The sequence below is a fragment of the Dasypus novemcinctus genome, chromosome X (assembly GCF_030445035.2).
Source record: "Dasypus novemcinctus isolate mDasNov1 chromosome X, mDasNov1.1.hap2, whole genome shotgun sequence".
NCBI lineage: Eukaryota > Metazoa > Chordata > Mammalia > Cingulata > Dasypodidae > Dasypus > Dasypus novemcinctus.
Window position 1 is genome coordinate 2296863 of NC_080704.1, and position 13661 is coordinate 2310523.

A 13661-nucleotide genomic window follows, 5' to 3' on the forward strand; every position below is an offset into this window, starting at 1 on the left:
ATAGTTAAAGCCATTAGACTTTTTTTTTTTTTGATGTTGCATCGATGACTGGAAACAAATTCTCCATTACAAAACATATGGTTTTTATGCCTTAGCTTTTTTTAAAAAATTTTTATTTAATTGCCTTTTTTTAAAAAAGATACATACATCACAAAAAATTGTTATATTATAGTGTTTCTGCATGATGGAATTGGACTCAGAGGGGATCTCTTTTCACAAGACTTGCATGCTACTTTATTGGAATTGTAGTTGGTGGTGGGGTTTAAGATATATGTAGGGGATTTGAATCTCTGGACTGATAATATGACACCCAGGTCCTGAGCCTCAACAGACTTCAGCTCCTACACTCTGGTTTATTGGACTTACCCCACTCAGCTAACATGGAGTTGAAGAAGGTCAACCACCACACCATGGAGCCTAGAGTGTCTACAACTGAAAGCGGGAGGATTGCATCCAGCATCCATGTGGAATCTAAGCCCCCTCTTGACACAGATGTGCAATGGACACAACCAATCCAATGTCCACAGAGAAAATGTGGAATGGGTGTGGGAAGGGTAGCCATGGTGGCAGCTGGGTTTGGGGAATGGGAGGAAGAGATGAGATGTGGAGGCGTTTTCAGGACGAGGAGATGTCCTGGGTGGTGCTTCATGGACAATTACGGGACATTGTAGATCCCCCCAGGGCCCATTGGATGGAATGTGGGAGAGTGTGGGCTATGATGTGGACCATTGACTATGGGGTGCAGTGATGCTCAGAGATGTACTTACCAGGTGCAATGGATGTGTCACGATGATGGGAGAGAGTGTTGCTGTGGGGGGAGTGGGGGGTGGGGGCGGTGGGGTTGAATGGGACTTCATATTTTTTGAACGTAATTTTTAAAAATAAATAAATAATTAAATACATATATATATATATAAGAGGTTCCCATATACCCCGCACCCCACCCCACCTCACTCCTCCCACATCAACAACCTCTTTCATCATTGTGGCACATTTTGGAGCACTGCTACAGTGCATGGATTATAGTTTACATTGTAGTCTACACTCTCCCCCAGTCCATTCAGTGGGTTATGCCAGGATATAGAATGCCCAGCACCTGTCCCTGCAATATCATTCAGGACAACTCCAAGTCCTGAAAATGCCCCCACATCACATCTCTTCCTCCCTCTCCCTGCCCTCAGCAGCTACCATGGCCACTGTCTCCACATCGGTGCTACAGTTTCTTCCATTACTAGTCACAATGGTTCTGTAGTAGAATACCAGTAAGTCCACTCTAATCCATATTTTATTCCTCCATCTGATGCATTTAATTCATGAAACCATACGACACTCATGCTAGAACATGGGTGTGAGGGAGGGCTGCCCACCAACGGTTAGGTAATTTTCCATCCTAACTTAGATTTTCTACAGCATCTTGGCCGTATATCCTTGGTGTCGATGTGCTTTCTAGTTTGCAACATTGCTTATTTAACTCTTTCCATGGCCAGGGGCCCTTTCCAGCCATAGGCTCTGAACTGCATATCGATTTCTCACAGTACAGGCAAATCATCACACATCCGTTCTTGGAAAGCACGAATCTTTAGAACTACTTCGATTATTTTGGAGGCGTCAGTTTTCTGTACTCCGTCAATGATACCAGAAAGTCTGTGCCTATTACTAAGGATGAATTATTAAACAGTAACATGGATTACGGACAACGATGCATTGAGCTTTGTAGTCAAGGAAAAATCAAATCCAACACTCGTGGCCCTGAGGCCACATCTTCTAAAAGGGTGCCCTATTTCCCCATGTTCAGCTTATTCTATAGAGCGTTGCTCTCTCCTTGCCCGTAGCAGCCATGGAAAGTTTAATACAAGGAAAGGAGCCCTTCATTAATTTCCCTGATGGATGCCACGTTGGGTGTTTATTTAACATAATGCCTACCCAGTCATTCTCAGCAGGCACCTTCCTCTTACAATCATCCACAGGCAGCGTGTGCATTCATTATCCATCCACGTGGATAAGTACTCGGGCAGAAGGAAAAAGGACAATCGACTGTGTCATGCCAAATTCATATTAATGAGTTGCATTTGTATCCCTTAAGCTTCAATTCTGAGATATTAATGCATAATCACAAAGCAATCACAATTGTGTAAACTTAATCGACTGCCCATAACCTAGTTTCCTGCAGGCATTTTTCGGAGGCTCGTTAGATCGGATCATGACTAATCGTTCAGTCAGTCCGTAGGACCATATCACATATATTTGCAAGTGAATAATACCTTGTCTCCCAGTTGAATGTTTCCAATCGATGCCACGAAACGTGGCAGCACATTCTTTCTATGTTATCTTGACTTAATATTTGAGATGACTTTAGAAATAGAGACGTGCCCCTCCCTCCCCCAACAGGAACTCAGAGAGTATTTTCAGCAAAGAGAGGAATCTATGTTTTTCTGCTAAGGGCAAACAATACAGGTAACCCTGGAATTCTGGTCTCACCCAAATTTATCACCAGAAACAGATTCTGTCAGTTGTCTGTAATGTAGCCTAGAACACCGGATGAACATACTAAATGTTTAGTGGAACTCAGATCAATATAAGAGAATATAGTCATAACACAGGGTTCCCCAATAAATATTCCAAGGAACACCAATTTCACAGGATGTGAAAATGCCCTTATAATAAAATAAACAATGAGCAGCTGCCCAAGGTTGAACTAAGTTGGGGAAACTCGAACAGAAATAGCTCTTGTAAGTATGATCCATGACCCATTTCTTTAATTCTGCAATGCTTCCTGAGTGTCCAAAAAGATCAGGGTGAAATAAGGGGTTCCTTAAAAGATTAAGGATAATTCACCTTGGGAAGGATGGATGGTGATCAAGCACTCTTCTAAGAAAAAAATAATAATGGCCTGGGGGTACCATAAACACGCAGACTGTCCTGGAGAAGGTGTTTTTCCTCGACTGAAGAGAAGAGAAGCTGCTGAGCCAGAATGCAAAAGGCTAACCTCTTAGGTGGTCTTAAGAAGATGCAAGCTCCTTGGGGGCAGATGATATCTTGAGATACATGGCCTTTTTTTTCTCCAGAGCAGAGGTTTCTAACAAGGGGTCCATGAGCTTGAAATTCAAAGAAACATTATCCCTGTGGGGACGTGTTGGTACGGGTGTGATTTATTTGTTAAATTTGTTATTTGTGGAGCGTGGACTTCGGAAGGGGTCTGCAACTTTGCAGATGAAGCTACGAGAACCTTAGACGCGCTTCCCCTCATTCTGGGAGGACCTGCGAGCTTCACAGCCATCACCAACCTCATCTTTGCTGAGCACTCGAGCCAGCCCTGGAAGGGGGGGCTTTCTGGGGACCAACTCAGGGAGACAGAGCAATGAGTTTTGGTGGCCCCATTTCTATCTTCTCACAGAGTGTACTAGTGCTTCAGTTTGCTAAGGGATGCTGAGGTGATAGACTAGAAATGGGTTGGTGTTTACAATGGGGATGGACTAACACATAAGCTTAGAGTTCTGGGGCCATGAATGTGTCCAAACCAGGGTGTCATCAGAAAGCCTTCCTTCCTGAGCTGGAGCTGTGGGTGATCGAGCACATGGGATGCCCATCTCTGCCTTCTCCTCCAGGCCTCCTTGCTTTGAGCTTCTGGCTTCCTCTCTCCGAGTTCCACTGATTTCAGCTACTTGCTCTTGTGGCGTTCTCTCTGCTCTCCACATATAAAAAACTCGAGTAAGAGGATTAAGACCCAGCCTGAGACATGTCCTACTGAACTGATCTAATCAAAAGGAAGGTCCCTTGACTGCCTCCAATCAAAAGGTCCCATCTGCAATAGGTTTTACACCCACAAGAATGGCTCAGCTTAAGTACATAATCTTCTGGGGTCCACCAAAGGGGCAGCAGCTTCTTCCTGTGCCATCACCCTCAGGCTAGGACGGGAGCCCAGGTTCCAGGCTGGCAGGTAGAATCATGTCTTTGAAGCACTAATGTGAACACTACACTGAAACCAACGGCAGAGTTAAGTATATTTTCAGCGATGCTCCGAACCAAAGGTCAGGGTGGGTGTTGCCAAAGGGCATCTTACGGATGAGGGGAATGGAGGTCAGAAAGTCAAAGTTGCACCCCAAGTCTACAAGTTTGTAAAAGCAGCGAATGGATCTGCGAAATGCCAGAATCCAGAACCCAATGTCTTCTTTTTTTTTTCTCTTTAAAATGGTCTAGCATTTTATTTTTTTGTCTTTATTTTTTTAATGTTACATTGAAAAAATATGAGGTCCCCATATACCCCCCAGCCCCCTCACCCCACTCCTTCCCCCATAACAACAACCTCCTCCATCATCATGAGACATTCATTGAATTTGGTGCATACATCTCTGAGCACTGCTGCACCTCATGGTCAATGGTCCACACCATACCCCACACTCTCCCACAGTCCACCCAGTGGGCCATAGCAGGACACACAACGTCCAGTAACTGTCCCTGCAGCACCACCCAGGACAACTCCAAGTCCCGAAAATACCCCCACATCTCACCTCTTCCTCCCACTCCCTACCCCCAGCAGCCACCATGGCCACTTTCTCCACACCAATGCCACATTTTCTTCCATTACTAATCACAGTAGTTCATGAATAGAACATCAGTAAGTCCACTCTCATCCATACTCTATTCCTCCATCCTGTGGACCCTAGAATGGGTTATGTCTTCTTTTAAGTGCATCTGCAAGGCCCTATACCTCAACCTAAATGGCTATTTGTCTTTTGGAAAAGCTTTTTTCCATTGGGAGTATCATGCTAGGGATTCATTTCCATCTGCTGAAAATGGAAACTGAACTTGAGTGTATACGATGATCAGTTTTACCTTCACCAGGTACCTTTCTTTTTTTTTTTTTTTTTTTTTTTTAATTTTTTTATTTTTTATTGACTTTGTAATAATATTACATTAAAAATATATATGTGAGGTCCCATTCAACCCCACCCCCCCACCCCCCCTCTCCCCCCCCCCAACAACACTCGTTCCCATCATCCTGACACATCCATTGGATTTGGTAAGTACATCTTTGGGCACCTCTGCACCTCATATACATTGGTTCACATCATGGCCCATACTCTCCTCTATTCCATCATGTAGGCCCTGTGAGGATTTACAATGTCCGGTGATTACCTCTGAAGCACCATCCAGGGCAGCTCCATGTCCCGAAGACGCCTCCACCTCTCATCTCTTCCTGCCTTTCCCCATACCCTTTGTCCATTATGTCCACTTTTCCCAATCCAATGCCACCTCTTCTATGTGGACACTGGATTGGTTGTGTCCATTGCACCTTTATGTCAAGAGGAGGCTCAGATTCCACCTGGATGCTGGATGCAATCCTCCCATTTTCAGTTGTAATCACTCTAGGCTCCATGGTGTGGTGGTTGTCCTTCTTCACCTCCATCTTAGCTGAGTGTGGTAAGTCCAATAAATCAGATTGTAGGTGCTGGAGTCTGTTGAGGCTCAGGATCACCAGGTACCTTTCTATCACAGAGGCACACTTTGGAAGTATGAGATGATGCACATTCCCAGGGGCCCTTAATTAACAAAGGCATTGGCAAAACATCATATGACATAGTCTTTTTTGAAAATTCAATCATTGCCAATATGCAGATCTCCAAAGAGACATTACTGGTGGTGTGTGCACGTTGAACGAATTCCACCAGAAAAAAAAAGGAAAGAGCTTGGGGGCCGATGAGAGTTCCCCAGGGGGAAGGAGAAGGTTTAAAATTCTCATACTCATGGCCATAATTTATTGGGTATGATAGGCATGCAATACCACGCTAGATGGCTTTATTCGATCTACATTGAATTCTCACCCCATTTTATAGAAGAGAAAATCAGGAGCCAGACTCAGCCATCTTAGAGCTCACAATATTTAAGGGATCTGAATCTCTGGACTGAACATGTGATAGCCACGCCCTGAACCTCAACAGACTTCAGCTCCTCCACTCTGGTTTATTGGACTTACCCCACTCAGCTAAGATGGAGTTGAAGAATGTCAACCACCACACCATGGAGCCTAGAGTGCCTACAACTGAAAGCAGGAGGAGTGCATCCAGTATCCATGTGCAATCTAAGCCCCCTCTTGACATAGAGGTGCAATGGACACAACCAATCCAAGGTCCACAGAGAAAATGTGGCATTGGTGTGGGAAGGGTAGTCATGGTGGCTGCTGGGTGTGGGGAATGGGAGGAAGAGATGAGATGGGGCGGCGTTTTCGGGACTTAGAGTTGTCCTGGGTGGGGCTTCACGGACAATCACGGGACATTGTAGATTCCCCCAGGGCCCACTGGATGGAGCGTGGGAGAGTGTGGGCCATGATGTGGACCACTGACCATGAGGTGCAGCGATGCCCAGAGATGTACTTACCAAATGCAATGGATGTGTCATGATGATGGGAGAGAGTGTTGCTGTGGGGGGAGTGGGGGGTGGGGGCGGTGGGGTTGAATGGGAACTCATATTTTTTGAATGTAATATTTTTTAAAAAATGAATAAAAAAAAAAAAAAGACATGATTGGAAACCTCAACTCTTTGACCGTAGGATGACTGCTCTTACTTGACTCTGCCATACTATTTCCTAATAAGGTGTGTTGCACACATTCAAACGATGAGTGTCCATCTTCCCAAACGTGGCCATCAGAGGTCAGTACCTTTTCCTCCTCCAAGTCTTGTTTCCCTCTACAGTCAGTGTGAAGCCAGATTTGCTCTTTGGGGTTCCAGGGAGGGGTTGCAGAAGGCTGGACCCCTCTCACATTTCCTTTCAGAGGTGACTTGTAAAGCCACTGAAATCCATCTACATTGCTCCCTAACCAACCCCCATCTTTGACCAATGGCAAGAAGTAAACATTCAGCAGAATTGGTGGCATTGATTGGACTTCCCATGTGGAAAGAACTATAGACCTTCTGAAGACGTGCATAGAGTAAGGGTCCCTCGTTTGCGCAGAAGTCAGCACAGCTGGCAGGAATGCTCACTTTGGAAGAAAGGCATCTAGTAAGTGCTGCCACAGCAAACCCTGTGTATTAGCCGTTGTTTGTCCAGCGCTGTGACGACTTTGAAGAGGAAACCAGGGATTTCCAGGAAGGACAGCGGTCTAGGATTCCGAGGCAAAAGAGAACTAGGACATGAGTAGCACTGCTCGGACGAGAGCCCACGGGGGACCTGAAGACCCCTGAGATCTCGGAGAGCAGGGCTACGTGACACGTTGGGCTCCATCTGGAGGTAAGGAAGGCAGGAGTCATTTTCACCACCCAGGTGAACTTAAGAATGCTCTTTTATGCCAGGGGGCCTCAGATCCAAAGACCAGACATGCCAAGAACGGGACGGTATTCAGCTAATATCAGAGAGCATCCAAACTCAAGACCTACATTTCAGATAAAAACCCATTTTTTCATTAAAGGGCATTGCACAAAGACTTTTCTTCTTCGTCTTACTGCAATGACCAATTGGAAAACGCATTTTATGGTCTGGTAAAATAGAACTAATTTTGACTTAAATAATCTATAGCTTTTTCCCCACCCCCCAACAAAATATAACATTTTTTAAACAAAGCTATCCATTTCTTCTTGAGGAGGTTCTATTGATGACATACAATTTTCAACTGATGCAGCTCCCCTGTGCTTTGGAATTTTTCTTACCAGGGAAATTTCAGATGCAGCTTACCCAAGAAGATAAGTTCTCCCGTGTGTTGCAACCCACTTGTATTCTGGATCACGTTAGGATAGTGTGGCTATTGTGATTTATGCCTCCACAAGAAGGCTAATTTTCCACACCAGGTAAATCAATCATGGTAATGAATGCCAATTACTGGCAGTGTTCACATCAGGTGAAACCCAAGTATCAACTCTTTTAAACACAAAACACAGTCTGACCGAAGCCCAAGTGCTTCTTCTGATTCCACATTCATGTGACTCTAGCAACAGAAGACATTGTAGCACCGATGTGGAGAAAGTAGCCACGGTAGCTGCTGAGGGCAGGGAGAGGGAAGAAGAGGTGTGATGTGGGGGCATTTTCGGGACTTGGAGTTGTCCTGAATGATACTGCAGGGACAGATGCTGGACATTATACATCCTGCCATAAACCACTGAATGGACCAGGGGAGAGTGTGAACTACAATGTAAGCTATTATGCGGTGCAGCAGTGCTCCAAGATGTATTCACTAAATGCAATGAATGTGCCACAATGATGAAAGAGGTTGTTGATATGGGAGGAGTGGGAGTGTGGGATGTGGGGTATATGGGAACCTCTCATATTTTTTTTCTTTTTCTTAATTAAAGTTAAAAGATGACAAGGAATGTTACATTAAAAAACATTAAAAAAAAAAACAAACATAAGAGGTTCCTATATACCCCACTCCCACCCCCCACCACATCATTTTTGTAAATTGTATTTTTTTGAAGATATATACATCACACAAAAAATGTTACTCTAAAAAATAAAAGAGGTTCCTGTATACCCTCCACTCCCCGCCCCGTTCCACTCCTTTTAATGTAACATTTTGTGTGATTTATGTATCTTTTAGAAAGAGGCAATTAAATTTTAAAAATTGTTTTTAATCACCTGAGGAGGAAGCTTGTTAAAACACAGAGGCATGGGTCATCTCCAGGGTTTCCAATTCAAAAGGTCTGGATGGAATTAAGGGTGCACATTTTTAACAGGTATTAAGCGATGCTAATGCCACCAGTATGGGATCCCATTAGAGAACAATTATTCTAAACTCTTGTAAAACATTGAAAAGGAAAACCCTAGAACTAAATTCTTCTCATTTGGTTTTACATGGGAAAATTTATACAGATAAAGAAGGGGAGTTCTACTAGCCTCCAAATCCATGCACTGTTTCTGTTTACAAGAATTACTTTCTTACAGATCCTGGGATGTGCGTGATAATACAAAAACTTCGTTTTAGGAGAAAGAAGGTATCAAAGGGATGGAGCATGTTTTGAAAATGATTTTGGTGATGGAAGCACAATGCTGTGAATATATAAACACAGAACTGGGTGAATTGTATGGTGTGGAATTATATCTCAATAAGGCTGCTAGAAAAGTTATGTGCACATATATGTGTGCATACTCTCTTTCCTATTTCTACAGTTGTATTTATCTTTAAACACAGTCATACCTTAAAGGAAGAAGAACTGAAAATATTAGTGAAAGGAACAACTGTTCCTCACACACACACATACCCAAATTCACTTTGTATGGCATTATATTTCTCATTTTCCTGTGTACATGCTGTGCAAGGGCATATCCATATTGGATTCAGTAAACATATGTGTGGTACACTCTCTGTTCTCTGTGCAGATCCAGGGACTATGGGAAGCACCCACATTCACCCTCAAAGAGGCTGCTTTGCAGGGTAGTTCAACTCAGGGAGCTAAAATACTCCCTTCTCTACGTTAGCACTTGAGACTAAATTAGAAGTGCTCAAGAGTAGATGCCATTTTCCTCCTTCTCTTCCCCAGTGCTCAAGTGCCACATGGAAACCACTGGGGTTTGCCGATGGACCCAATTCCCTAAGAAATGAAGGGAGAAACCCAGGAATGTGTGCATACAGTAAGATTGGCTATTTACAGAGCTTCTGCCGTAGGCGAGACACCAGGTATATCAGTTTGATATTGTTTATGAATTCCAAAAAGAAATATGGATTATGTTTGTAAACTGGTCAGTTCCTCTGGCATGATAGCCCTTTGATTGCATTAGACTCAGCTAAACGTCGGGTTAATTTATGTTAAGATTAGGGCTCTGATCCAACCATTAGAGAGGTTTTATCCCTTGAGTATAAGACAGATGCTCACAGGGAAATAAACACACAGAGAAGAACACAGAGGAGGAGAGACAGCTCATTAGACATGGCAGAGGCCCCAAAAGAGAGATGAGCCTGATAGTCTACAGCTGACCTTGTGGAGAGAGCAGAGAAGCTGAGCCCAGAGAGAAATGAACCCTAGAGAGAGATGAGCCTTTTCCCAGCCTACAGCTGAGATTGGAAGAAGCTGGGACCATGGAGCCCTAAGAGGAAGAGGAAGCCTGAGCCCTCACAGACATGGTCCGCCATCTTGCTTCAATACATGGCAAAAGACTTTGGTGAGGGAAGTAACGTACTGTGTTATGGCCTTGTAAAGTGTCAGCTTCTACCCCAAATAAATACCCTTTATAAAAGCCAGCAGGCTTCTGGTACTCTGCCTGAGCACCCTTTTGGCTGACTGATATACCAGGTGTCATGAGGATCAGAGAGAAGAGGAAGATGTAGGCACTGTTCTCAGTCAAGTTGCAGCTGATCATCTAGGTATCTGGACACATCAAGATGTGGGAAACACAAGTCCACTTCATTTCACAAGATCAGAATGATCCATTCACCCCATGATCACCAGCTACCTGCCTGGGACCCATCCTCTGGCAAAAGCGAAGACCTGAACTTAGGAATGTTGGATCCTACTGAAGAGGCTGACTTAGAAATGTTGGATCCTATGAAGGCTGGGGTGTTGCTGAAGTTAAATCGCCAAGCTGAGATCCCTTTTCATAGCAGATGTTTTGTGGACAGCACTCCAGCTGGGTGGTATTCTCGAGCAATAGTTTCCCACCACTGGATGGCATTCATACATCATTATGTGTGGACTCCACCAGGTTCCCAGTTTCCCTTGGCTCACCGTTGTTCTGGAGTGTGAGACAGGTGGAATACTTCTGCCTACGGGATCATTTAAAACATGCAGCGTCGATGGCCCTCTGTAGAGTGCCCTCCACTGCATCCCAGAAAAGTGCGTGGGGTGTGCGAATGGTTATCAACGCAGTCTTTTAAACTCTTCTTGGAGGCCATTCTCCATCTCATAGCCTCATTCTTGCTTTTGAACAATGACTCTGGTGATAGTACACATTATGGAATAATTCTTATAGTAATTTAAGCACACTGTGTGCAATTTAAAAATATGCTGTAGGGACAGTTACTGGACATTGTATGTCCTCCCATGGCCCACTGGGTGGAATGTGGTAGAGTGTGGACTATGATGTGGACCATTGACCATGAGGTGCAGCAGTGCTCAGAGATGTATTCACCAAGTGCAATGAATGTCTCATGATGATGGAGGAGATTGTTGTTATGGGGGGAGGAGTGGAGTGACGGGGTTGGGGGGTATTTGGGGACCTCATATTTTTTTAATGTAATATTAAAAAAATAAAGACAAAAAAATATGAAGCATTGACACAACATAAGAGGGATGGAATGGATTTGTGTGTTCCTATTTGAAAAATATTGATGTCAGTGGGTAACACACAACCATGAAGGCAAAATACATGAGCAGATACATGGTGTTTGAGTCTTCTGAGAAAGAGGCTGGTAACAAGGACGGATGCTAAAATCAAGAGCAAGCACCTGCACCATGTCTGTGATGTGAAGGAATAATTGCTGTGCAGAGATGGATTACTAGGCATTTCTGTCTTGCCTTGTTGACTGCTGCTTCCAGGCAGAGCTGCAGGTCTCTCACCATGATGCATGGTCATGATGATCAGCCACGGGTTAGGGCTCACCCGTGTCCACCAGAGCCCCAATGAGTGCTTTAACCTGAGTGAGAACACAGGTGTTCTCCAGGAGACTTCTATACCCTGCAGGGATGGTGCCATGCTGGTCCATATTGAAGCAGGACAAACAAGGGTGGGAACCGCAGTGAGCAATAGTGCTGAAAGCCCGGGGTGGCTGTGCCCACCAGCGAGACTCTGTGTAGAGGACGTTCACTCTATCTGGAAGGAAGAAGCCTGCTGTCCCTTAGGGGGTCCCACAGCTCCTCTGATGATCCCACAGTTCCTCTAGGGGTCCCACAGCTTCTTTGGGTGTCCCGCAGCTCCTTCGGGGATCTCAAAGCTCTTTTGGGGGACTCATGGCAACTCTGGGATCCCATGGTTCCTTTGGGGGTCCGATGGTTCATCTAGGTCCCACAGCTCCTGTGGGGTTCCCATGGCACCTGTGGGGGTTCCACTGCTCCTTAGGAGATACCAAAGCTCTTTTGGGGGACTCATGGCAACTCTGGGAGTCCCATGGTTCCTTCGGGGGTCTCATGGCTATTCTGGGACTTCTATAGCTCCTTTAGGTTCTTGCAGCTCCTCTCAGGATTCCAGGCTCCTCTTGGGGTTCCACAACTACTCTGGGGATCCCATAGCTCCCCTGGGGTTCTCATTGCTTCTGCATTATTCCCATAGTTCTTTTGGGGGTCCCATAGCTCCTTTGGGTTCTCACAGTTGTTCTTGGGGTTCCAGGCTCCTCTTGGGGTTCCAAAAATCCTCTGGGGTTCTGAAGGCTTCTGTAAGATTCCCACAGCTCTTCTGGGGGTTCCATAGCTTCTTTAGGTTCTCACAGCTCCTCTCAGGGTTCCAGGCTTCTCTGGGGGTCCCATGGCTTTTCTTGGAGGCCACCACCCTATCTCTTGTGGACAAGCTTCATTGAGGAAATGGGGAGTGGACTTACCTTGAAGAGTTCATAGACTTTGAAAGGAAAGTGATTCTGAAAAGAGTTTTTGCTGTCCACAAACAGAATCTACAACAGAGGATGGCATCTGCTGAACAATAAGCATGCTTGTTCACTGACTGCAGTGCAACCAGGCATGTGTGAAAAGCAGCTCTATAAATGGCTGTGATTAGTATTAATTTTATATCATCAACATAGCGGAGCAAGAGGAAAAAGGAAGAGGAAAAGGAAGGAAGGAAGCTAGGCTTTTGTCTTCTGGAAAGTTCTTCACTCATGTATTAGGGTTCTCCAGAAAAGAGAATAAGATTTCAATAGATAGATAGGTAGGTAGACACACACACACACACACACACACACACAGAGAGAGAGATGATAGATGATTGATAAGTATGTAGTTAGGTAGGTAGGTAGGTAGAAGATAGATGATAGATAGATGATAGTTGGATAGATAGGTAGATAGATAGATAGATAGATAGATAGATAGATAGATAGATAGATAGGTAGGTAGATAGACAGATGACAGACAACATATGACAGATGGGTAATAGGTAGATATAGATAATAGATGATAGATAGACAGATGATAGGTAGATTGAAATAGATGAAATAGATAAAGATGACAAATAAAATTAGATAGACATAGATGACAGATAGAGATAGATAGAAGTAGGTAGGTTTATTACTCAGCCAATGGGGTGCTGATGCAAAATACCAGAAATTGGTTGGTTTTTATAAAGGCTATTTATCTGGGATAGGAGCTTACAGATCCCAGGCCATAAAGCATAAGTTACTTCCCTCACAAAAGTCTATTTTCACGTGTTGGAGCAAGATGGCTGCCGACATCTGCGAGGGTTCAGGCTTCCTGGGTTCCTCCCTTCCTGGGGTTGGCTTCTCTTTGCTCTGTGAGCTTACTTCCCAAGGGTTCTGCATCAAACTCCAACATCAAAACCCCCCAACTCTGTTCTTTGCCATGCCTTTTATCTGTGACTCCCCACCTTCCAAGGGGTGGAGACTCAATGTCCTAATCATAACTCCATCAGGCCCAGATTACAAACATAATCCAATATCTATTTTTGGAATTCATAACCATATCAAACTGCTACAGTAGGTAAGGGGTGGGGGGAGAGACACCAGTAGAGATTTGAAACTCTCAGTTTCTGCTCTTAAGGACTCCAACTGATTGGATGAAGCCCACACACACGATGGAGA

The 13661-nt window shown here is 44.5% G+C and overlaps 1 protein-coding gene across 2 annotated transcripts in view; it reads right to left on the reverse strand.

Annotated features, from left to right (window-relative positions):
• Window positions 1-13661, reverse strand: part of DHRSX (dehydrogenase/reductase X-linked) — a 212012-nt gene that overhangs the window by 30429 nt on the left and 167922 nt on the right. The gene's annotated exons all lie outside the window — the stretch shown is intronic.